This window comes from Anser anser (genome assembly GCF_964211835.1).
Source record: "Anser anser genome assembly, chromosome: 12".
NCBI classification, from domain to species: domain Eukaryota; kingdom Metazoa; phylum Chordata; class Aves; order Anseriformes; family Anatidae; genus Anser; species Anser anser.
In genome coordinates this window covers 22,664,424-22,689,019 of record NC_139733.1, presented here as the reverse complement: position 1 = coordinate 22,689,019, position 24,596 = coordinate 22,664,424, and the positions used below count along the sequence as shown (strand labels likewise).

Below are 24,596 nucleotides of genomic sequence, written 5' to 3'. Positions count from 1 at the left end.
GGTGGGCTGTGACATGAGAGGAACGGGCTGTAGGACAGGGATCAGATCAAATGGACTTAAATACAGCTTTCAGTATGCCTTCCACACGACCTGCACTTGCTCTTCTCTACTGAGAACTGTGCCATAAAATATTTCCTAATTATTAAATTGCATAGTATTGGGTCAGAACATGACTATTTTCTGTGGAGCTGGATGCAGTACCAGTCATCTGCATCCAGGGAGCGAAGAGGGAGGTGAGGAGGAATGTCTTTGCAAAACAGCTCAGGAGGAGTAGGTTTGCTCTGCATCCAGTACGAACCACCGAACTCAGCCTGGCTTTATTTGGGAAGCTGTATAGCTCTGCTAATGCACTGCTATACTTCAGCTTTTAAAGCATATATATATATATATGTATACATATATATGTATACATATATATATGTATACATATATATGTATACATATATATATGTATAAAAACAGGACTTGACTTGATAGCACTTCTTTCCCACACCAGTGAGGCTCTCGCAGTGCGGTGGAGCATGGTCTGCTCAACCTGCCCCAAAAACAAACTTAGCAAAAGAAAAAGCAAAAATAAAAAAAAAAATAAAAAAAAAAAAACAAAAAAACCACACGCGCGCACACAAAAAAAAAAACACCTTCCAAAAACTTTCACACAGAGGCAAGTTTGCTGCCTTTCCTGGAGCTCCATGCTGGCTTTGCCCTGGGGGCACTGATCTCTGCAGGCCTGAGGAGCGCTGTCAGGTTCGCACACCTTTGGGAACACAACAAGGCACATCAAGTGTGCACACCTATACACGAGACAGCAGTCCGCGTCTACAGCTTACAGTATAAAAACAAACAAACAAAAAATGCAAGAAAGCCATAACTGCCAGCCTTGATGCATTATATTTTCCTGCAAAAGCCTTCAGCAAGTTCTAAGCTTAATATTAAATCAAATGCTAGTTATAATTCAATATGTAGTACTTAGTAATTCACTAAGTGAATTTGAGTATTACTCTCTGGAAAAAAATTACTCTACTGTAATACCTCCAACCTCAAACAGCTGTTTCCCCCACACCAGGAATACAGCTACCCAAAGACCTCAGGAACACCAGCAAACTCGAAATCCAATGCATTTACTTTCATGTTCTGAAATGGCTTAGGTAGAATACAATTTTTCTTTTTGAAGAATTTCCTCTCTTGTGACAAGTAAATAAACGTCCAACTTTATGCTCATTTTAGTGGCAGAAAGAAAAAGAAGAAAGAGAAAGGAAGAGGAAAAAAGAATCTGCAACAGGTTTGCTGAACACCAGTTATTCATTTCATGAAACACAACAAGGATACTTTATAAACTAATCCAGCTTTACGACGACTGCAATGTTGCCTTCGGTTTTGTGTTATTGGATAATTTGTCAGTTCTGGCACTTTGGCAAGTAATAAAGTAAGGAACAACTACTAGAAGCATAAGCAAATTATTGAGTCTGATTCCTCCTTCTTATTGTATTCTGAACAGAAGCTGGTTTTAAACAGAAGACTGTTGACAGAAACAAAATGACTTCTAGTACGTATGAAAGACACAGCACTAAAATGAGAAGCTTGTATTTAAGGCTTTTCTGATTTTGCTTTTGGTTCTTCCCTCCCATCCCATCAAAATAGATCGCTTTCCATTAAATGGTTTGAGCTAAACATGAAAAACCTTAATCCCTACTCAGGTAAAGCTTCAGTTTGCATAACTGGTAGCTCTGAAGAAAAAGAACATTGCAATGACTTCAGCTCAGATGCGTACCACTGAGCACAGCCACGTAGATATGGCTGCATCTTTTTACAACGGATTTTCTGGAGCCTAAAATTAAAACCATACTTAAAACCCAACGTACCTGCCTTGTCGCGCTGCATTTCAATGCACTGGTGTGAGGCGGGTGGACATTCTCGGTGCAAAGCGTACAGCAGAGAACTGCTGTTCTTGGCAGCAGTCTGCTCCAGGGAACCCGTTCCTCCAGAAGAGCTGATGCAGTTCCAGAGCATCCCTGAGACACGGAAAGCCTCTGCTGCCCCTGGGAGTTCAAGGGATTCACAGACAAAGCATCTCCACGTGTACAACCTGCACAATGCACTGGAGGGAAAAGAATACATTCAACAGCACCCTAATTTAATAGGAATTCATTGACTGTTCACATAACCAAACTTCAGTGGTCAGAGCCAGAGTTTATCTTCTCTTACAGATTGTCCTAGAAATGAAGTCAGCACTAATGCAGGATTTAACATATTAAATGATCATGAAAGATTAGGAATTAGTTCCACAAGAACAAGAAAGCCATCAAACAATAGCAGTCCCGCTTCCGCATTAGGTACTAATTTCAGCCCTCATGACTGGTGTGCATCTCCATATGTTGCTACTAACAAGAAAGAAAACAAGCAAATCTGGAATAGAGATTTTGGTCATATAAGCACTGCAGTCCTTGATTAAGGAAACAAGTCACTAACTGTCCAAAACGTATGGAATTAACAAAGAAGCAGATGTTTAAGTGTGCCAGCTTTAATTTGCTGCTAAATTAACGTATATATTCACCAGCACTCACCAATATTTCACCCTTTAAAGTCTGTCACTGGCAGTGAACAGCAGATAGGGATGTTTTTCATTAGTGCCTTTGAAACTAACTTTCTTTTTAATTTAATGATGTATGTTACTCACACGAAGCAGCACATATTTTACAAGAGAACATGAGAACATAACTGCAAAAACAAGACAGAAGACAACCCAGCTCTGATCAATAAACTGGCTGGATTTGTTTCATTTTGTTGTTTTATAGATTCCATTTAAAATGAGCATTGAGCCTTGATTTATTATCAAAAACCCACCGTAGTAGTTGAAAACATCACTTTAATGAAGAAAAGATCTTTCAGGGTGTTAAACCTCTCTCATTACCTGAAGTCCAAAACTGCAATTATGATCAGTATTTTGCTGACTTGAGGGAGATGAACTATTAACACTCGGAAATAAAAGACACTGAAGAGCAGTACATTCTGCCTGAACAGGGAAAAACGCAAAGTCTGGAACATTCGTTATTATCTCACCGCTAACTAGCTCTGTGAAGAGCCCATGTCAATATAACATTATCTGTCCTCAACTTGTCACACGTACTAATTTAAACATGAATTTAAGGAGATTTTTGAAAATTCTATATAATTAATAAAGTATTAGCGAAGGAGATGTTCATGCACTGAAAGCCTTATATTTCATTTAACATCAAGTTATCCGCTTCTCTAACTCGTGCATTTCTGATATCACTAAACTGGATCAGTAAAAAATGGATGTCTCACATGAAATCCTAATTTCTCTCCATCACCAGCAGGCATGCGAGGGAAAAAGAAAGTGGGAATTTTATGCACAAGTAGTTGAAGAGACAAAACCAACTTTAAAAGCCCAAGTGCGTGGACTGTGTTGCCCTGAACCTTTTCCAGTTGTATTAAAAATCTTTCCTGAGATGGGTGCAGCACACTACTACTACCCTGAATTATTTAGTGTCCTCAAAGGCACTTGTGCTTTTCCCTTCCCTGTTCACTCTTTCTCAACTCTTTATGAATATACTCCTGCCAAGTATGTTCCACTAATGATTTCCTTTCACAGTGAAACTATGCAATTTCCTTACAGATCCATGTTCTTAGTTGTTTAATTTTTTTTTTTTTTTGGTGGTGGTGATGCCTAGTTTTTTTTCCTTCCTCCTCCCAATTCTTAAACTGGTGTGGGGACAAAGTTTGGGCTAAGCATTTAGGAGGTCAGAGGACAACGCAATGAGGCCATGGCAGGGAAGAAGAAAAGGAACAATAGAAACAGACTGGATTTTAGTAGATAGAGATGAATGTTGAGCCTGTGGGTCTGGACCTGCCTTCCTGTCCCCTGTGCTCAGCTCCATCCCAAGGCCATCCTCCTGGGCAGGGTGCTGGACACCAGCCCAGAAGAGGTGCCACTTCTCTGCTTCACGTCAGCAACACAGAGGTGCGTGGGGGGTCCCACTTCCAGCAGGTACATCCTGAATTATCCTTTAATCAGGAGGAGTTTTTGTTTGGAAAGCAAGTTTGCTCCAGAGGAGGCCATGCTGTCGGTGGCAACAGGCTTTACACCAGTATCTCCCTCGTCCCAGCAGCCATCTCAGCAGATACTGCCTAGAGCAGCAGCCTGATTTTGTGTAAGGCTATTTTTTGTCTCTTACTCCTTTCCTTCTCGGAAATAATAACCACTTACCTGCTTCTCTTGGAGGCATGATCTGTGATGACAAAATTGTGGGTTTTAAGGCATTCCGAGGCAGAGGGCTGTAGCTGCGCTGCCCAGCAGCTCTCCGTCCTCGATGAGCCGCTCCGCCTGCGCCAGGACGCTTTCTGGTGCCTCCCATTTTCCTCTCTGTGCCGGCCCAGCTGTGCTGGATAGCATACTTAGGAAAGAGAGCCAGACCTCTACCTGCACATAATGCTTTCCTACACACCTACACAGGAAAGGCATTAATGGCCAAATGGGCAGCTGCCCAGGCAGTAATGGACAAAGCAGCAAGAGCAAAGGAGAGGGGAGGAGATCTTTAAAGTCCATTACTTTACTGCATCATTTCATCTCCAGGGACATGATTTAGCTTGAAATGCTTGTTGTGGCTAGAGATTTTTACTTTCAGACTCCGCTTATGCAATTTTGCCTTTTAGTGTTCTCTTGCATGTTAATGATTCCACCTTTGCCACTAATTAAAAAAAAAAAATCCTATTTGCCTGATAGCCCATTTCAAAAAATTAGATAATGGATCTCACTTAAAATATTTTTGAGAGGAGCACATAAATATATAAGACCAGTAAAACCAGCAACAGTTGTGTGGTTCCAGAGTACTGTACAAGCAGATGGTTCATGGTTTCCCGGTCATTAAAAACTACTAGCTGAGAGGCAGGGGGAAGGACCCTATAGCTGTGCGGGGACAGCCCAGAAGCCAATTACACACCCAGATACCATACATTGTCAGGAAATTATATTCCACAGCTTGGCACCTGCGCCTGCCAAGCAATCTCTACATGAGCATTGACCAAGAATGTCAAGGTCACTGCTGATCCATGTGGAGGTGGAAATGGAGTTGAATCACTGCTGCCAGAAATATGACTATGTTCTGACAATTTAGTAATAGAATTGCACGGAGATGATGACACTATGTCTTGTTTTCCATTCAAACCCAGTGTAAAGAGGAAAGTACAGTCTGGGAAGTGTGACTGGTACAAAAATAATCACTTTTATATGCCTTACCTAAAATTTCAAAAGATTGTGTTATAATTTCTCTTTTTTTTTGTTATTATTTCTATTTCTTTAATGCTTTTTAAATAAGAACAGTAAGTAAAAAAAAAAAACACACTACAAATAACTATCCAACTACTTTTCCTTGCTGGACATGAGAAAAAGGAACATTAACTGAATTTCCCTAAGAAGTCTGAGTACCCACACTAAACAAACTGCCAGATACAAGCAAGCACAACAATTCAGAGTGAACCTGGTTCTTTGCAGTCCTACAAGGTGAGATTTCCACTGCAACACTGCAGAAGACATCCCAACAGAAGATGCCTTGCACCCCACCCCGGGTCCCTCCCAGGCCCTGGGGACAGCCGCAGTGGCGCTGCCCTTGTCTCCCCCAACCAGCACAGCACTGGGGGCAGCTCAGCACCGTGCCCGGCCCCACCTCCGACTCCCTTTCCCATCAGCAGCTGACAGCTTCCCACAGCTAATATTTTACTAAATATCAAATTATTATTAAGTTGTAATGCAGCAAACTGATCTGCTCAGAGAGCAACAAGCACGCCTCCCGAAACAGCTGGCCAGACTGCGGCAATCCAGAGGCGCCTGGTGCAATTATGCTACGAATCAGTCACGGTAATTACAAATAAACATTTTTAAATTTTAATCGTGGGGGAGAAAAAGAAAGAGAGACAATCTCCAGCACCTCAGTGAAAACAAACAAACCCATGCTGTAATTAAGTGAACTCAAACCCGAAATGCCGTGCGACACGAGCCATTTGTGGCTGTTGCCTGCAGCGCTGCGGCAGGGGAGGCGCGCCGAGACCTCGCGGGTGGGGAGGGCGGCCAGGAGCTCAGCACCCAGGCACCCACGGTGTGCCAAGTCTGAATACAAGGCTAGAGCAGGCGACATCCAACTTCAACGCCTGTCCCAGCAGAAACAGAAACAAATATTGTCCCTTGTAAGCTGTTAACAGAAATCGGAAAATGAAATTTCTCGTCCTTGCACCACATCTTCACTGACCAAATGCTGACTAGGGCCTCAGCGGAAGACTTGGTCTCCTTTTTTATCACTTCATCTTTTACCTTTTTCATTTTTCTATTTGTGTACTGTAGTTTTTTCTGCCCTAGTGCAAGGCCTGAGCTGCTTCTGCTGAGGAAGGTGAAATATTTGTGGTGTCCTCAGCACCAGGCGAGCGGGGATGGAGCCAGGAGCAGTGGCACAACCCCAGCCCTCCAGGAGATGAGCGCCACCTGAGAGGCTGATGAAGCTGAGCCCAGACACTGCAAGCCTAAGCACCAAGAAGAAATGCTCCTTAGTTGCTCTTTTTTTGCATCTTTTGTCCATGCTTGTTTAGCAGCAAGAGCAACGGCTCTGTTTCAGCTAATTTCCTTTCTTCACAAAGAAAATGAGAACTTTGATTATTTTTAACATTACACAGATGGCAGTTCTCGGTAAAAGTTCTACAGACAGGGAAAGATGAGGAAAATGCACACTATTAAAATGAAACCCTTTCTTAATAGTCTTTTGAAATTTTACCTATTTTCTAAAGCACTCTTTTTCCAGCACTTGTCCCTTATCTTTATATGACCTTTAAACAATATTTTCAAGCACAGCTCTGGCATCCACTTCTGCTCCCAAACCTTAAAGTACAATGATTTCTTGTTAATGTAACTACTGCTCAGCCAGTACTCGAGTGCTCCTCCACTCAACTGCAGTTCCTACAGAGCTGCTCCTTGAGAACTTCAGGAAATGGGGGTCCACGGCGGTGAGCAGGCATCTTCTGGCACCTCGTCTATGCCATTGCTGGGGTACTGGAGGAACTCACAAGTATTTTATGTTCACCTCATTTTGCTTCACTTTATTACAACTGAAAAAATCTACTTTTAAGAGAGAGTAGCTTTCTTAAGGTCTTTCAAGACCCCTTTCCCCAGTAATTATTCCAATTCCAACCAAACAAGCCCAAAGCAGGGTATTTGGCTTACCTGGGCATCATTTCTGTCTGTTCTGCCTGGCTGCCGAATAACAGAAAGCAAGCTACCTTTTTCCTGAAGCATCTGCAAAAAAGGGAGAGGGATACTGTGATGCTGTCCAAGAGCTATTGATTGAAAAACCTATAAGCATTCTCCCTCCAAACACCCAACAAACCTTCAGACTCCTAATGTAAAAGTCTGGTAGGATGGTAAGGTAATATACTTGTTTTTATCTCCATTTTTTGTGTGGGGCTTACCTTCAATGAAAAAAAATACTAAAAGAAGTAAAGAAGAGAAGTAACAGTATGTTTTCAGTGTTTGCAGGACCCTGTGCAATTTGAACCAAAACCTTTTAAGATCTGAACATGGAACAGTCAAAACCGTCACCAAGTTTAGTGTCAAAGCAGTGGAATACGCAAATAATTTCAAACAGATAAAGCTGCTACTTAGCTTGAGCTCTCTTCTATATCCTGTCCTTAAAAAGGACTTTTTTGGTATATGAAAAATTCGTCATTAGCATCAAATTTTTAACACAAGTAACATGGATCTTAAAACTTTAGTTCTAGCTGCAGCTCCAGCACAGTAACCATAGAAATAATTTAATCTCTTCCTACTAAAATGTTGTTTGTCCTTGATCATTATTTTTCTTAATTGAAGTACTTTAAATACTCTGAACAAAATTGCTTTGTAGCACAATATATTGCATAAAAGTTGTTTCAGAATGTAACCTGCTGGTACACTATGTCCTACATTTAAAGAGTTTTCTGGGAAGCTCCTTAAAGGCACCTTTAATTTTTAATATCTCCCTGGAAACCTGAAACGGAAGGGAAGGTAGGTCATATTTTTGGGCATCCCATTTTTGACAGAGCTCTTTGAACTATGCAGTTGTGATTACGTATATATTCTCTGTGACTTAGATTCTCATTTAATGAAATTTTAAAAGCAGCAAGTCTAATTCCAGGAGGAGTAACTGGTTATTTTAACATTTTCTTAATTATAATAACCTGTGACTTCTGGATCTTCCTTTCAAATTAGAGGGATAAGTACAACACCCTGGCTCTTTGAATCCCACATTCCTGGCCCAAAAACCCTTCCGGCAGCGGGGTACTGGCAGCCACCCTATCTTAGATGGGTTGATTTTCTCTTGAACCCACATTAGAAAAACCCTTGCAGATAATTTCATTTGCAAGACTTCTGGGGCTGCTCCGGCAGAATAACCATCGCGCACCCAAAGCCCTTTCCCCTCATCCCATGCCCCCAGCTAGCTTTGCCCCCCGCACGCAGCTGAAACGTGCACAAAGGTTCTCTGCTGCGATACTTAATTTGTAAATTGAACCAGCACGAAAGGACTGCAGTCTAAGGATGAAGTTCATTTCTGGCCCAAGACCCAGTTAATGCTAATGGGACGTGTGACAACTGGATTGGATCCACAGCAGCTCAAGGAGGGGCGATTAAAGCAGAAACTGCTGAAGAAGAATGAACAGTATGAAAGCTATCCCGGCAAAAGGGCTGTGGGGGATCCTCAAATACACATTACATCAACAGCCTTATAGCCCATTTATTTTAATAAGTCCAGTTTACTTATAGACTGCATTTGAAGGCAGCATATTTACTGTCAAACTTCTAGCCCAAAGACTTACTAATTTGCCAGCACAGACCAAGCCTTTTTCTAAGCTTATCCTCCCGCCCTCCCTCTGCCTGTGATAACTATCCCCCAAAGCAGTGTGTGCATTACCAAAATACACAAATAAGCTCAGCAGACAACAGGGCATAAAGTGCTAATTTATCCAGTTGGGTGACGGTCAGGCCGGTCGCCCTGCAATGTTCTTGCAGCAGCTAAAAGCAATCAGCCCCTCCCAGCAAAATGGCAGGGAGCATGGAGCCGCCGCTGCCCTCCCGCAGCCCCGGTACAGCACGCTTTCTCTACCTGCTTGATCCTGCCACACAGGAAGGCATTTGCTCGACTCAGCAGGCATTTTCCCAGCACGGTTAGCGCTGAGCAGGGGATAGCTGAGTCCCAGTACATCAGTCACTTTAATTGCTGCAGTCTCAGGAGTAGACTTTCAGTGGGTTTTGAGGAGCCCAGCGTGCCGTGGCATCTCCCTTCCAGCAGTGACAGGATATATCACAAAGCTTTTTGATACTGCCCTGAAAACCTGCCTTCCTAAACGGTCATTGCAAGGTTTTTTGACAGCTTCCTAGCTCATTTATTTGGCATTTGATCACAGGTTTAGAGAAATTATAGAAGTCCTCTGAAAGCTATGATCCCCAGAGTGGCTAAAGAAGATTCACAGGCTTTAATCTCCCAATGTGTCCTGTTAAAAAAAGAAATAATAATAAAATCCTATATATCCTATATACTATGTGCATTGACACTGTGTATACATCTGTCACGATGCAACCGGACCACGTGCTGAGCCCTTGGACAAGGCCACCCCACGCTGCTTTCCATGCCTCCAGCTCTGCTCCAAATACCTCACTCTGGCTGCTTTCTGCAGCACTCCTGACTCAGTTTTGGATAACCTGTAATGACAAACAGCTGAGAAGTTATCTGTTTACTAACTTATACAAAACTGAATGCCAACAAATGAGGGGCCTGAGGAGACCTATCATCTGGCAGGTTGGAAGCAGAACTTGGAAAAAAAAATGGAGCTATTCCCTATTCCATCACTTTCAATGCAAAATGTGTCTTCAAACCCTTTCAAACCTGTTCAGCCTCTCTCTCTGCCATTGTTTTCATTTCTGAAATGGAGATATTTGATCTTTTTTAGCCTGATGACATTTCACCAGCATAGGATGGCTTTGATACTTTCAGTCAATCATGAGGAATTTACATCAGCCACTGTGATACCATTTGTGAAAGAACACATTGATTTCAGTAGGGAATACCTATGTAGAAATTCTTAATATAAACGACATTTTCTGTTTTCTCTCTGAAAAAATTGTGAAAGTCTACATGCTACACTTGAAACAGAGCTTGAGCTCGTTTGCATCAGCCTTTCCCTGGTATTTCTGAAATAATTAAAGTCCATTTATTCCCTTCTTGTCTTCCTCTGATGTGCTCAGAGAAGCAAGATTCACTGCTGAACCCACGAGCAAAATGCAAACACTGGATGAATTACAATATTTCAGGCTGGATATTCATCTTGGTGCAAGTTGAAATAGTGCCAAATCCACTGGATCAGCAGCAGATGAAGATGTGTCACCTGCAGCCACTGAAGGTCAGTGCCCAACGGGTCCACGTGTTACTATTTCCCTGACCACCACCAAGACATCAGAAGAATGCTAAAGACACCAGAGCACACAGCAAGCCTGGGAAATGAGACGAATTAGTGCCTGTAGACTGTAGGAGGAGGTAAGGAAAACAGCCACGTTTCCAAAGCCAGGAATCGTCACTGCTTGTTACAGAACAACAGTCACTAATGCACAACTGAAATGAAGCAGGAGACCTTTTGAGTCATGTGTTTCTCAAGCTTCTCTTAGACAAAGGGAAGAGTGGCCAACAACTGTAATCATGTGTTTACTGATGAGTTGCAGATTTAATAAAATAGAGAGAAATAAATTTGTGATATATCTCAAGGTATACAGAACTCCAGATTGTCCTTTCCCCAGGACAGCTATAGCCCAGCTGAATACTTCCACGTGCAGTTTTTTAACTGTGCAACTTCCTAACATTCACCACAAAATTCATGAATGGGAATAACAATTAGCTACAACTTTATACACACTGAAATCCCAGTATTTATGATATTTTGAATATAGAGAGGTTGAAAAACAGCATTTAACAGCATTTTCATATACTTAACAAGCAGTGAGGGGAACTTTATATCATTCAAAGTAGCAACTTCCATTAGAGCAATCTTCAGCTGCTGAATGAGAAGTGTATTGGCAAGGCTTGTCTAATATATTCAAAGTGATCTGCAGAAGATCCCAGTATCACTAGAGATGATGCATGAATAACACTGGAAAATATGATGTAATTACAGGGATTATCCCACCCCTGGGACAAAAAAAAAGTGAAATTCAAGCACTCTTTAATCTCACTGGGACAAAATGAACTTGATGATAACCATATTTTGTTCAAAAGAATTACTTGTACTAATTAAGAGATGAAGGTGGCAGTTCAGAATCTATTCCTGACTGTCATTTCAGATGTCACATCAATCTATTCCACTGAGAAAATAACAATCAAAATACTCCCTCGGTCCCAGCAAGCCAATTTGTACTATAAAATCACTTTTACACAGCTGATTATTATGGTTTTCTTTTAGGTACTCTGGTGAACCAAGACTGTCAACTGTACTGAAAAAGGGCAAATGTACTTTTAAGAAAAAAAATTATCTTTACATGAACTCTTTATATCTATTAAAGTCAGACCACATATTTTAAATTGCAATGCAATGTTCAAGAGCCAGATTTTGAAATAGCAGTATGCATTTCAAAACACGCAAAGTATAAATACAGGGCTGCATACCTAAATCCCAATACATTCATTGGTACTCCTGGGCACCTGAATGTCTTTGCGTATCCCTGAGATACTACAGTTCAAAGCAAGAAACCATACAATTGCATGAAAGGGTACTTCTTCCACTGACCCTTGGCTGTACTGTTTCCCATACTCAGAAATAAAGCTACAATCTGAAAACGGTTTGTGGAAACAGCCTGTCACGTCAGTGCGGCGTGTGTCCCCATAATTTGGGCGGCAGGGCTGACACACCACGTACTCACGCTTAGCTGGGAACGTGCTGCCACAGCACAGCACTGAGATGGTTTGTCTGAGTGTGATTCAACATTTGGCAGCTGTTTTCATCTTGAATCATGCATGCAATGACCATTAACAATAATGATATTGATCCTTCAAGTGCTACGAGCAGGGAATTACAATGAGTTCCTGGATCAGCCCAGAGAGCTGCTGCTGCAGTCTCCTGGTGACAGCCCTTCTGAAGACGACATACGCAGAGGTGCTTATTCAGTCATAACAATTCCTAGAATGAAACTGAAAATGAGAACTATTCATAAATATTTATCCACATATATAAAGCACACAAATAATAGAGCAGTAACAATATGTTGATATAATAAGTGCACTGCAATTCAGTGAGAGTTTATGGCCAGCAGTGTTTACGTTGTTTCTCCAGTCCTTCCATTAACCTTCTTTGCATCTTGTCTTAAATTCTCGCGTAAGCCAATCTGGACTGTATGTACGTAGTCCTCAGTGCAAGAGAACTCACACATCCTTTCCTGGCCTTTCGGCATTCCTGTAGAATAAGAATTTATACCAATTTAGGGAGGTGTGACATGCGTTTTGCATGGCTGATGTCCCTGTGTGCTTTAACTAGGGGACTGCATGAGAGAAATAGAATAAAATCCTATTACCAGGTAAAGCATCCTGGGGGAAGGCAGTGGTAGCAAGCCTAAGAAACAGATGTCTTTAAGCTCCTGGCACTCCTACAAAGCCAGGCACATATAATTGAATGAATAGCTCTGAATCACAAATAGAGATCATAAATTCTGCAAAAGGTTGTCTTTCAAACTCATAATGTCTGGAGGAAATGGAAAGACTGAAAATACGTGCCTTTTAATTGCATTCGTGAGGTTCAAAGACTGGGTGTCAGGAGCTGCCACCCCCACCTTGGCGCTGAGCAGAAAGCCAGGATGTTCTGAGAGGGGCGTTTGACACCCGGCAAGATTTTACAGTGGAGAAAACGAAGCACAAGCAGGCTGCCCACAGAGGCCGTGGGGTCCTGGAGATGTTCCAAACCTGAACGGACAAGGCCCTGAGAAACCTGGCCCGAGCTCATAAAGTGCCGAGGCTGGTCCTGCTCTGGGCCAGAGTCAGGTCTGATCCTGAGTCCTCCACGGCTCCCTTCCAACCGATTCTCTGTTCTGTGGCTCAAAATAAAGAGATCCCTTAAAATTAAGTAGTACCACAATTCTAAATAAAAACCACTCTATAAGACGGGATGATATGATGAGGTGTGAGTAATGCATCAGTGAAAAGAAGGATGAACTACAATACAGGTCACAGTACTAATAATCTCAATGCATTACAGCAGACTACAGAAGGAAAAACTAATTTATAAGAGCAATATCCTTACTTCTGCAGAGGTCAAAAATTATAAAGGACTTTCTATTCACTAGGAGATAACAAAAATACTGGATAATCTATGGCACGCTTTTAGATTCTAGCTATTCCTGGTGGAGTGGAAGACTGATGTTTTTTTTTTTTATTATTTTTTTGCTAAAGGAAAAAAAACGTTGTCCAAAGTTTTGGTTGTTTATCTATAAAAAGAATTCATCCACCTTGACAGATACAATAGAAGTCCCATGAGAAGGCTTTAAGACATAAGCAAGTCTGGTGGAACATTGATCCTGACTTTGTCAAAAATCAGGCAGACAAAATCCTCAGAGCTGTCAAGGGGAAAAAAAAAAAAATCTCTTCCTATGAGCTAAATTGTTCATAAGTGGCAGGGGGCCAGGTTGGATGGAGAACGGCATTAGAATTTTTTGACCAAGTGCATCCATTTTATCACCCCTGAAATGTCAAACTACCCAACTCCCAAAGGCATCTTTTCTGGCAGCTGTTAAAAGAAAACCAAAAAAGCCACAACCAACCAGAAGGGAGGAAAAAAAAAAAAAAAAAACAAACACCTCACACAAGGAAAGTAGTAGCTGCTTGAATTGTTATCAATCTGTTTTCCCATTCTTTACTCCCCACATCAGCTTTCCCCCTCTTAATCCACCCTATGAAGGACCAAGAGGAGATTTTGCTCCTTTTCTATTCTAATCACACCTACCACATTTCAGCAGCTTTTTTCTTTGTACAGTTTAAAAGAAGCTACCAAATGAGCACAAATTTATTTGTACTGGATCAAAGTAATTATTTTAATTAGCACAGATAGTTGGGATAAATATGGATAGCCATGGAATTTGTGAGTAAAATAACTACTGGTTATTATTTGAGTGAAATAATAACAAATAATAAATTTTATTACCATTCACTAGCATATGAGCAATCTTTTTCTTTCCTCAAATTCCCTGGCTCATATGAAGTTATTAAATATAGGATTTACTTGACAGTATCTGTATATAATTACTTACCACATAAAATGTCATCTGTGGTTTATGAGCAGTTAAATGCTAACAGTCACCATCCCATTTCACTGTGAGGTTCAGTTTTGCTGCACATATGGATGTTTAAGTTGCAGTGCAATGCTTGTGATATCTTCCCCGGTTAAAATAAATAATTAATAAATAAAAATAAATAACTCAGATTCAGCCTTCCCGCATTAATATTCATGCTTGAGTTTAAAATTCACTTTCCATAAATATTCTCCGTTGTCTGCTGTGTCTACAAATATTCATCCTGATAAATTAGTTGGCTTTGAAGAAGGCAAACTCAAAGAAAGTGATAAAGCAAATTCTACTTTTTTTTTCTTCTTCTTCAGTAAATACCCATTCACAATACTCACCTCCGCTCAGGGATACTCACATTTGATGGTGATATTTTATAATTTATAATTGGCCTAGGGATGTGCTGATCGCATGTTCTGGAAAGGAAAAATATCCTGAGGTGCTGAACGTACAGTATATGGTAATTAATTTTATGTTCAAGTTTTAACACAGTAACACAATAGTTATCAGATAACATGATCTTTAAAGCTTGATCCTTAAAGCTACTTGTAAAACTTTTAGTGAATGGAATAAATCACCTCAAATTAAGCCTCCTTCCACAGACATCGGTTGGAAATATTAGATTCTAATCAACCTAGTATGATTGATTAGAAGGAACCAACCGTATTGATAATTGTGGGCAGACTTTCCCAAGTCTTGGCATAAAAATGTAACTCATAGAAGAGAGTTAAACTATTTTCTGCAGATGAGTGCAAACCACACTGCTAAAAGCACTGGTCAAAGAAAGGAGGAGCGAGCACACCTCTGCCATCGCCCCAGGAGCCCCAGGACGTGGGGACGGATGGGTGACGGCTGCTGGTACTGCACTCCCTGCACACACCCCGCGTCCTGCTCGGCTGCAGCCACTCCTCACTCATCATCTCGTATCACCTCTGTACCAAAGGCAGGCATGAAGCTGGATCTGTATTTCTTTTTCTCCTTTTTGCAGTGTTTCTATCCTCCATCTTCAGTCTTCTGTTTCACTGCTCCATCCTCTGTTAATATTGTGTTGTCTTATTACGACGTCCTTGTTAGCACATTTCTAGGCTGTACAATAAAAATGATCAATTCCAATTAGCATTTTTGTCCATTATCATAATTTTTGTTCTCAATATGCTTTCAGACAGAGCCATGGCTGCATTTCTAAGTTTGAACGAGTCCATCTGACTAAAGGGCAGGTGAAACAAGCAAAAAGAACAAACCAGAACTCAAAGCAGTGACAGGAAGCAGAGAAGAGAAGGGGAGCGTTCCCTGGGATCCCAACCAGGATGGAGATCCGCACTGCATAAAACTTGGCTGCAGTGACAGATGCAGGGGGTTCAGCAGCAAGCTGGAGGTCTGACAGGACAGGGTAGCTGAGATACTTTGGATTTCTGCAGAGCCTTTGAACTAAAAAATTCCCTGCAGGAGAGGCCTATGGGGAAGAGTCACCTGGCAGAAGAGCTTGATTAGCATCAGAGAAGAAGCACACAGATGGCAATGATTCCATGCATCTCTCCCCCCACCTCTAAAATAAATTATTTAAAGGGAAATTGCTTGTGATTGGCATGGGTCTCCACAGAACTACCTGCCCTCAGGTCCTCTCCCGAGCCCACCTCCGTGGGAGGGAATACTCTGCTCTGCTGCCGCTCAATAAAACAAACTAAATAAATGTCTACATGGATCCCAATTAAGACCAAAACTTAAAAGGAAAATAAAAGGCAGGTGAATGCCACACAGATTTTTAAAACTATTTGTGAAGGTCTGCGGGAAGAACACCTGTCAGAGCCTTTGACAGAAGTGGAACAAAACCTCCCTGATCTGAGAGGCAAGGAAAAAAAAGATTAAACTTACCCTCTTCTCTTCCTTTTGAGACCTGCATGCCACTAGCATAAGACAGAGAAAACACAGTAAAATGTTTTTAAAGAAAGCAGCTGGCAGTAAGTCTGTAGCCTATTCAGGCATCTAAACTAAACATTAACTCTGTCTTCATGTTGTTAAATATGAATAATACCTTTTTGTTCTTGTGGAGGATCTGCTGGGATCATGCTTCATAAACAACTCGTCTTGAAATGTTCAGTGATGCTCAGAGGACTGATGCAACCTATAGCGACAGATGGAAAGACAAGATTAAGACTACTTTAAAATGAGTAATAACACTCCTCTGTGTTCAGCGTGCTAACAAGACTCTTAAGTCTTAGTATCTCTGTTGAAAGAGTAAAGGTGACTAAGGAAATGGTAATTAGAACAACCAAAATTTGAGAAACATGTATCTAGATAGTAGGAAGGGTTGACCACAAAGACTAGAACACAGAATTTTAACCTGCAGACATAACCTGAATCAAAGAACGCAGCAACCAGGTGTGTGAACAAAACATTCCAGCAGTGCATCCAACAGTGATGGGGTAAGTCTTTTTTTTTTGTACAGACATGGAGCTTATATACAGAAAACTTCTGTACTAATAATATGCCTCTCTGTATGTTATGATTTGGTTCAATAGATATTATTTTAAGTGAAAAATATTTGTTTGTGCAAAATTGTCCCAGCTTTAACACTATTTTCCCTCGGTGATTTAAGGTAAACACTGAATTCTAAAAGAAAGTACACACAACACTGAAAGCACATGCATTTTTTATTGCATCTTTGCCTGTGACAGAACTTCTTTTGGATTTTAATTCATTCCACTTAACATTTAAGCATCCTATGTATCTATAAACATAAGCTTAATTCAAAGCTGGTGTTTATTAGCAAGATAATTGCACTTATTACTTAAGCACAGTGCCTAGCTGGCATTCAGCCCAGATTGGACTTTTCTCTCTATCGTATCTGCAGAAAGATTTGGACTGGTTTCAACAAAAGCAGATGCTCAACCAATTAGGAAGAACTGCACCCGAGCCCCAAAACTACCCTCCAGCCCATTTGGTGTATGTGGAGGTGAACTGGCCACGCACAGGAGCCAGGAAACGCAAATGGGAGCCAGCAGGTGAGCACCCGAGGTTGGGAGAGGGCAGGCACAGCTCTGACCAGAGGCCAGCGGAGAGGCACCACAGGCATGGAAAACAGAGAGAACTGAGTCTGAGGTGGTTGATACCAGCCGTGACGATAACAGAATTTCAGAGAAGCCACTAAAGTGGAATTTTGAGCAAAATCATTAATACAGTACCTGTTTTAATATTGTTACAAGTGAATTTCAATTGGAAAATGAAGTTTAACACGCCATGTACCATCATCACACTGTCCCCATATTTGTACATACAGAAGGTGTTCAGTATTCAAAGCAAAGCATACAATAACACCAGACCAAGTTGCTACATTTCAAAGTACCTTTACTATCACTTAAGTGCAATACTGCCTTATAGAAGTAATACTTTCAGTTGGTGTATGGCAGATTACTTTACTCAGAAATGAATTTATTATTGTTTTAACATCTTTAACTTACACGGATGTTTTGAAAAGAATGAAAGAATGGCCCATCACCTTACACATCTATAACCATCTCCAAAGTTTAATTTTTCCCACTTCCTATAATCTTCACAAGGAGGTTTCTGTGGACAACTTCTATTTATTGAATTAGAAATTGGGTGTATTAATTGCTTAGGCAATATTTGCAGTAAAAGTAGTTTTGAAGCAACTGTTCAAAATGCTGAAGTATTTTCTAGGATTAACAGTCTGGTATTTTTGTACACAAGGTGGGATGGAAGGAGGAGAGAAGGACAGTTCACACATATCAAGAGTGGCTGGTTTGCAAACATATGAAAGCCCTTAAATCCTATTTCTGAAAGGGTTGGTAGCCAACATGCCAGCTGGTCAGAGCTCTGCCTAGAATGGTTATTTCTTAATGATTTTTTAAGTGAAAGCTCTGAAAGACTCAAAACTCATGCGGAGTGCAATGAATTTGGTTTTACCCAATGCCCATCAAAGTATATCAGCCCAAGCCCCTACAGCAGTCAAAGAGTAGCATACTTATTAAACGCATGGCTATTCCCCCCCACCCCACCCACCACCACGTGAATGTTTTGCTTTTTAGTATAGTAGTTAGCATTATTCCTTTATATAAATACCTGTAATTTGATGAGCAGATGCTCCATGGCATGTAAATCGGTAAACCATGCAGATCCAGAAATGAATCCCAAAACTTTAACCTCTTTGTCTTCTTTCCTTTGGTGACTGGTAAGACAAGGCCATATTATTCTCTCATGGAGGGGGGAAAAATTGATGCAATGTTCTTTCCATTATTTATTTTCATTTGATACTTAGCTGCATATTGATAAAGGACCACAGAGCTGGAGGAAAACTGCCTTGCTGCCAGTTTACTGTGAATGTAGAAAACCATCTGCTTTTGAAATGAATGTTCCTTTCCCTCTTTAATAATTAACTCTTGGTGATCAAATACATCCTTCAGTCTGGTCTATAAAGGGGAAAAAGAAGAGAAAGTGCACTCATCCATCAAAGAAAAACACACTGAAAAATTTTCTTTGTAATTCATTGCTATAATCAGACTAACAGAGCTGGGCCACCAGACAAGGAAAAATATCCTTGTACATGCAATGTTTTGTGACCTGGATTAGCACAAATTCCAGATGTAAAACCATTTGGACCCCCAAGGCTGGTTTGGATTTATATCTAAGATAGTCTGTAATAAAGACTGTGAAGAAAACCACAACACAGATGAAACTCCAGATGTGTTTCACAAGGGATCGGCCCCTGGTGAAGAGATCTCAATGGCAGAAATAGCTCCGTAAATCGTTACTGGCTCCTCATTCACCTGTAACCTTTTGATCTCAGACCATTTCCAACAAGATAGATATCTGCATTATAAAAGCAGCTGATTTGCTCTGTTCTACGAGGATGTCAAAGATTAATGGGTCCTTGGAATTTAAATAATTGTCTTTCTGGGTCAAGATCAAGGTGAATGAGGTGGGGAAATAAAACCTGCCTGTTCAGTAGATAAGTAGAGCATCAAAGGGAAGGCTGGAGGACTGGGAAATCCCACAGCTGCAAACTGCTGAAAGCCGGGAAAGCCGGTGATTGTGCAGTGACAAGGATAGCCCCCACCCCCTTTTTTTATTAATTGTTTTTGTTATCAACACCCTGAAGCCTTCCATCTGTATCTTCTTACAAATCTCCTTTTGCCTGTTCATATAAAATGATAACAAGTGTTTCTGTAAAACAAAGAAAAATTATAAAAAATGTAGTTGAAGAGCCTATACTTAGCTAAATGCATGTATACAAATATCCATACACAGAAAGTATATAAGGTAGACAGAAAGACTAGAGTTTTTAATAAAAAAATAATTTCTGGCAAAAAAAATCAAATTGAGTACATCTAATCACAGACATCAACAATCAGATTGAACATATAATTGACCCTTGCAATTTAGTTAAACAGATGCATGTAAACTGAAACTTGCCAAATTAATTAGCACCCCCCACACACACCCCTAGAAAAAGTAAAACAGATTTGTATTTGTAACACACAGACCCAGACCAATAAATCACCTAACAGGATGAAACCACAATGCCTGGTGACTCGGAGTTAACTGCAGCCTGTTGCATGTACCCTGCGACATGCAGGTTTCTGCGAGCATCACGTACCAGTGGAGCCCGATTTCTGAAATATTTGCCAATCACACAGGGGAAAAGACTTACAAACAAGCTTAAATGAGAATTAATTTACAACAGACAATAAATAATATCTGACATTTCTCTCTACTGTAGCCTCTATATGCTGCCCAAGAGTTGCTCCCACCTTCGTCCATCATTTAAAGCTATCAGTCCCAGTTCAAAGACCTGGCTGCAACATACTCTTGTTTGCATTCTGAAAGCAAAAATCTTTACTGGCATCCACATGACAGCCAGAATAACACACCACACTTTAGGTACAGCCAAACAGTGACTTGGTTCGAGCCTGTGTTCCACAGATGAACGGCTTAACACAGTTGCTCTTGCCCAGTATCTGACCTCCTTGACGGATTCTGTACCCAGATTCTGTTCAGTCCAACATACCTTTATTCCACAAGGTGTAATTCACAAAGAAATATTTCCCACATGATTTACAGAATTGCATAACATAAAGTTAAAATAATGGCAGAGGAAAAAAAAAGAATTAGAACCTATAATCACTGAAGAAGAAATATGTTTTCAAATGTGATTTGCAAATAGACAGTGAATCAATGAGGCAGGGAGACTAGAGGATGCTTCTATAGGAAAAACGGCCAGGGAATGAAAAGTGGGACATTTAACAAGGCATTGCACTCCTTTACTGCTACTTGCATGGACTGTCTTCACTCATTAATCTGCAAATTATTCACTGCTGGATCCTCAGTAAAGTTATTAGCTAGACTTTATTTCTGCCTTTTTTTTTCCTATGCACCACAGACATCCAGGCTGATGTACTTACATTAGCCAAAGGATTTACTAGCCTGTGTATCCCAGGGATGTGATGCACCACAAGCGACTCCTCCAGCAGGAACATCCAAGAGCAGCAGGGTTACACCTGGCAGGCCCAACTCAAAACACACCTCACCTCTTGCACACACATCCAGGGCTGCACGCTTAATGAGCCTGTGTGACCCTTGACTTGCCAATATATAAATTGCATGGGTAATTACTAGAGGAGTTCTTCATGCACAGGAAAGCACTCTGAATTACACTTAGACTTGTCCTTCTAAATTCACCGTGAGAAATTTGGGATATACCCAACGCATAGTAAAGAGAAAGACATACAATGGCAAACTCAATATATATTATATAGATACCAGAGCCTTAATAATGGTGACAAAAGGAGTAATACAGACAGGAAGGTTAATCCTAGTGCATCATAGGCTTTACAGAATAAAGTCACTGGAGCAATAGTAGAGGGAGTAGTGGGTGTTCACTGTGCTTAACCAGGAGTCTGCTCCTTTTAGAACATGTGGCAACAAACTCAAGAGCTCAGAGGCCAAGTTCAGAAGGAAAGCGCCATGATTTTAAGGCAGCAGAGGAATGCAGACCTGAACCAAGGGTGACTGCTGGCAGGAGGGCACACAGCCACCCTGAGCAAAGCCCGGCCCCGCCGTGGGGCATGGGGCACACCAAGCCTCGGGCTGCTCACGCTCACAGGACACCAAAGGGGCACGTAGCTTCAGGCCACTGCGGCTCAGACTGAGCCCCCTACACACATTTGGGACACATTTGCTGTGCCTATGAAACACACACCTATTTTGAGATCTCCGTGATCTTTTTCTTCACTTTTTGTTGTCACAAAGACGTAGCTCCTGGGCACTAGAAGCTAGCAGCTCCGGGGGTGGTGCTTTCCAGTGGTCCCAAGCGCACATGGGAGCTGTTGTTCTAGCAGAGATTTTCAGAATGATTTTCAGGTGTGAGCTGGCAGAAAGTCATGGACATGTCGCCTAAATCCAGAAATCAAAGTCAATTCAGTTACCGTGCATCTTAACCAGCATTCATTCACTTTGGAGTCAACGTGGTATGGTATTCATGAGAAACGTAAGAAAAAGAAAACATTAAGCAGGGTAATCTCTGTCAGAAGCGTGTGGAACTTTCCCTATGTGTCACAGACACTGAGCTGTCAGTAGTCTAAAAATAATAAAGGCAGATCTCAGTTTCTGTCGAATCAAACTGACACAAAAAACTTGGATACTGGTGTAAAAGGGAGAAAAGAAAAATCAATGTCAATCCATTTCTTCACTCAAAAGTGACATACTCACAAGACAATTTGAGCTTTAAGACTGAAAAAATGATTTCTATATGTTCTTTAAGTGTGTTCTGGAAGAAACTGAACCAAATAGATAATGTTCAAAATGACTATTTCCTAACTGAAATTTCCATAATTCCTCTACTATTTCCAAAAACAGTCAGCACAAAACAGCAACAAAGCCTACAGCTAAAATTGCTTTTTCACAAAGAAGATGGTAAGAATGACTGCAAGAGAGGCAAGTCAGAAAGGTTTCTTCAGAGGGCAGAACAACTCGTAGGTCCACCTACGATTCCCACCATTAGTCTTTTAGAGCTATGTCCACTTAGACGCAGAGGGTATTTTTCGTTTCAGTGATAGCTGTTGAAATGTGTGGCTGATATTCCATAACTGATGGAGAAAGACAGCCATCGTGAGAAGATGTTTTCTTCATTTATCAGGCAAGAAAGCTAAGGCAAAGTTAAGCTCAAAAGGATGAGTCCCATCTTTAAACACTCAGTAAGATCTCAATGACAGGAGGTAAGACACGACTCTGCAGCTGCATCAGTCTTAAAAATAACAAATATAGTTAGAAGAGCAGCAAGAGAAGAATAGCAATTTAATAATGGTGAGAGTTAAGGACACCAGGAAAAGCCTATTGATTTCCTGAGTTTTAGAGCAGGTCTTGCTTCAGCAGAACACAGGAGGCATTCAACAGTTTCATCTCCCAAAATCCCAGTGCTTTCAGAAGGGCTCAGGCTGCTCTTATGCATTATATTGAGCAGCCATGGAGTGCACTAGCTACCCATACCACCTAATAGCCTCAGCTGCTCCTGAGCAAAAGCCTCAGTCTCAGCTGCTTCCTCCCGAGCAGAGCAGCTCCCGCGTTGGGCAGCCTGGCCCCTGCACCACCAGGGCTAGGAGCTCACCTCTAAATATCGCACGGCACTTCCCCAAAGGTTACAAAGGATTGCTAGATACATATTCTAACCTCTTATTTTTTGTACAGGAAGAAACCTTTGGTTTTACTAATTGGCTTTATGGGTGGTGAAAGAGTAAAGTATCATCGTGCAAGGGGACTAGCAGGTTGGGGCTTCAGCGAGTCCCAGGGCACTAAAACAAAGCTCAGACTGAACAATGCTTAAGAATGAAAACGTAAGAGGAGGGTGTGGGGGGTGTTATTGACTGGTCAAGCCAAGACCTTTAGAACAAACATTTTTGTCTATATTGTTTAAAATTAGTTTTAGCTGCTCAGAGCACATGTATCCTTCAGGCTGCCTCTCCCACTGTCCTGTGGTGGTTCAGCATGAATCACTTCCATGCTGATTCACACCACAGCTCACAGGCTGAGGTGGCCAATAATTCAATTAGCCCAACTGAAATGAAAGTTGTATTTTATCTCAGTAATGCAGTAGTTTGGACCTTCGTAATTTCCTTTGATTGCTCAGAAAAATTTGTACATGATAACATGATGAGTGGACAAAATTAAAAAGCCATTTTTAACTGGAGAAAGCCTTGCTCAGCCAGGACTGTAGTGTTTGCTGTAGCCTTGGAAAAGATGGAATTCAATTTAGCTTAGTCCCCTCAAAGGGGCCACAGTGCTAAGTGATGGCAGAACCTGGTTTCGAGCCTAAACCTTTGGAGTTGAACACTCAAGCTTTTCCATTGCTTGATTCACAGGCAATAAAATAGCAAACAAGACAGAAAACACCAAGTACCATTTATGTGGCTACACTTCAATGAAAGAAATGGAAAATTCTGAAGAACTGTTCGCAGCCACACACAGTATTGCTCAGGCTGTTATAAATCTTATAAATTATTTCATATGCTGGTAAGAGGCAAGTAAGAAAATGAAAATTACACCAACAATGCTCTCCAGCTGATCAAATAAAGGATATCTTTAATTGCTCTACTGCGAGAAGCAGAAGACCACTGTGGCAGAGCAGAAAGCTCTGGCATGCTTCAGGCTGAAGACCCAACTCTGTTTAAAGGTAAGCTCCGCTATATACATCATGCCAGCTCAAATACAGTTCAAGAAAAAAAGCAATGGAAAAATATCCTGTCACTGTCTGCCTTTGCAAGAGATTTGTCTTTTGATGAGAAATAATTTGAATGCACCACGTGTGTATACACACAGTAATGTCAACTCATTTGATTATTTAATTTTCAAAGTTAAATCTTTCACCCTGTAGTACTTTGATATTTAAAACATTTTTCATTGCCAAGCTGTACTGAAACAGTTTTAATGTTACATTTTGGCTATGAAAGGAATGGATTGCTAGTTTCCAGATGCTTTATCCAAAATATTAGGGATGTACATTCATGAAACTTGAACCACAGAATTCAAATCCAGTTGGAAAAATGGTCCAAACATTTGTTTTCATCTAAGATAAGACTACATCACCAAAAAAAAAGTGTTAAATATATTTTCATTAAGTTGCTTTAATTTCTGCTTTATAATCCAGTATGAATTGAACTCAAATCAAAAATACAAAACCTGTTTTTGCATTCAGACCGAGATTCAAGAAACTTCACAAGCCCGCGTTAAAACAACCACTGGT

General features: G+C 41.0%; 1 long non-coding RNA gene across 5 annotated transcripts in view; it reads right to left on the bottom strand.

Moving 5' to 3' along the window:
* LOC310880388 overlaps positions 1–24,596 on the bottom strand; it is a 125,100-nt gene that overhangs the window by 65,247 nt on the left and 35,257 nt on the right. Inside the window, exons 4-10 of one of the 5 annotated variants that reach the window (XR_014571661.1) lie at positions 21,561–21,754; positions 18,425–18,771; positions 16,377–16,466; positions 16,217–16,248; positions 15,147–15,430; positions 14,703–14,760; positions 1,860–7,294 (exon numbers count right to left, since the gene is read on the bottom strand). This is a non-coding gene — a long non-coding RNA (uncharacterized lncRNA). The other 4 variants (XR_014571662.1, XR_014571663.1, XR_014571664.1 and 1 more) reach the window with 4 other exon arrangements.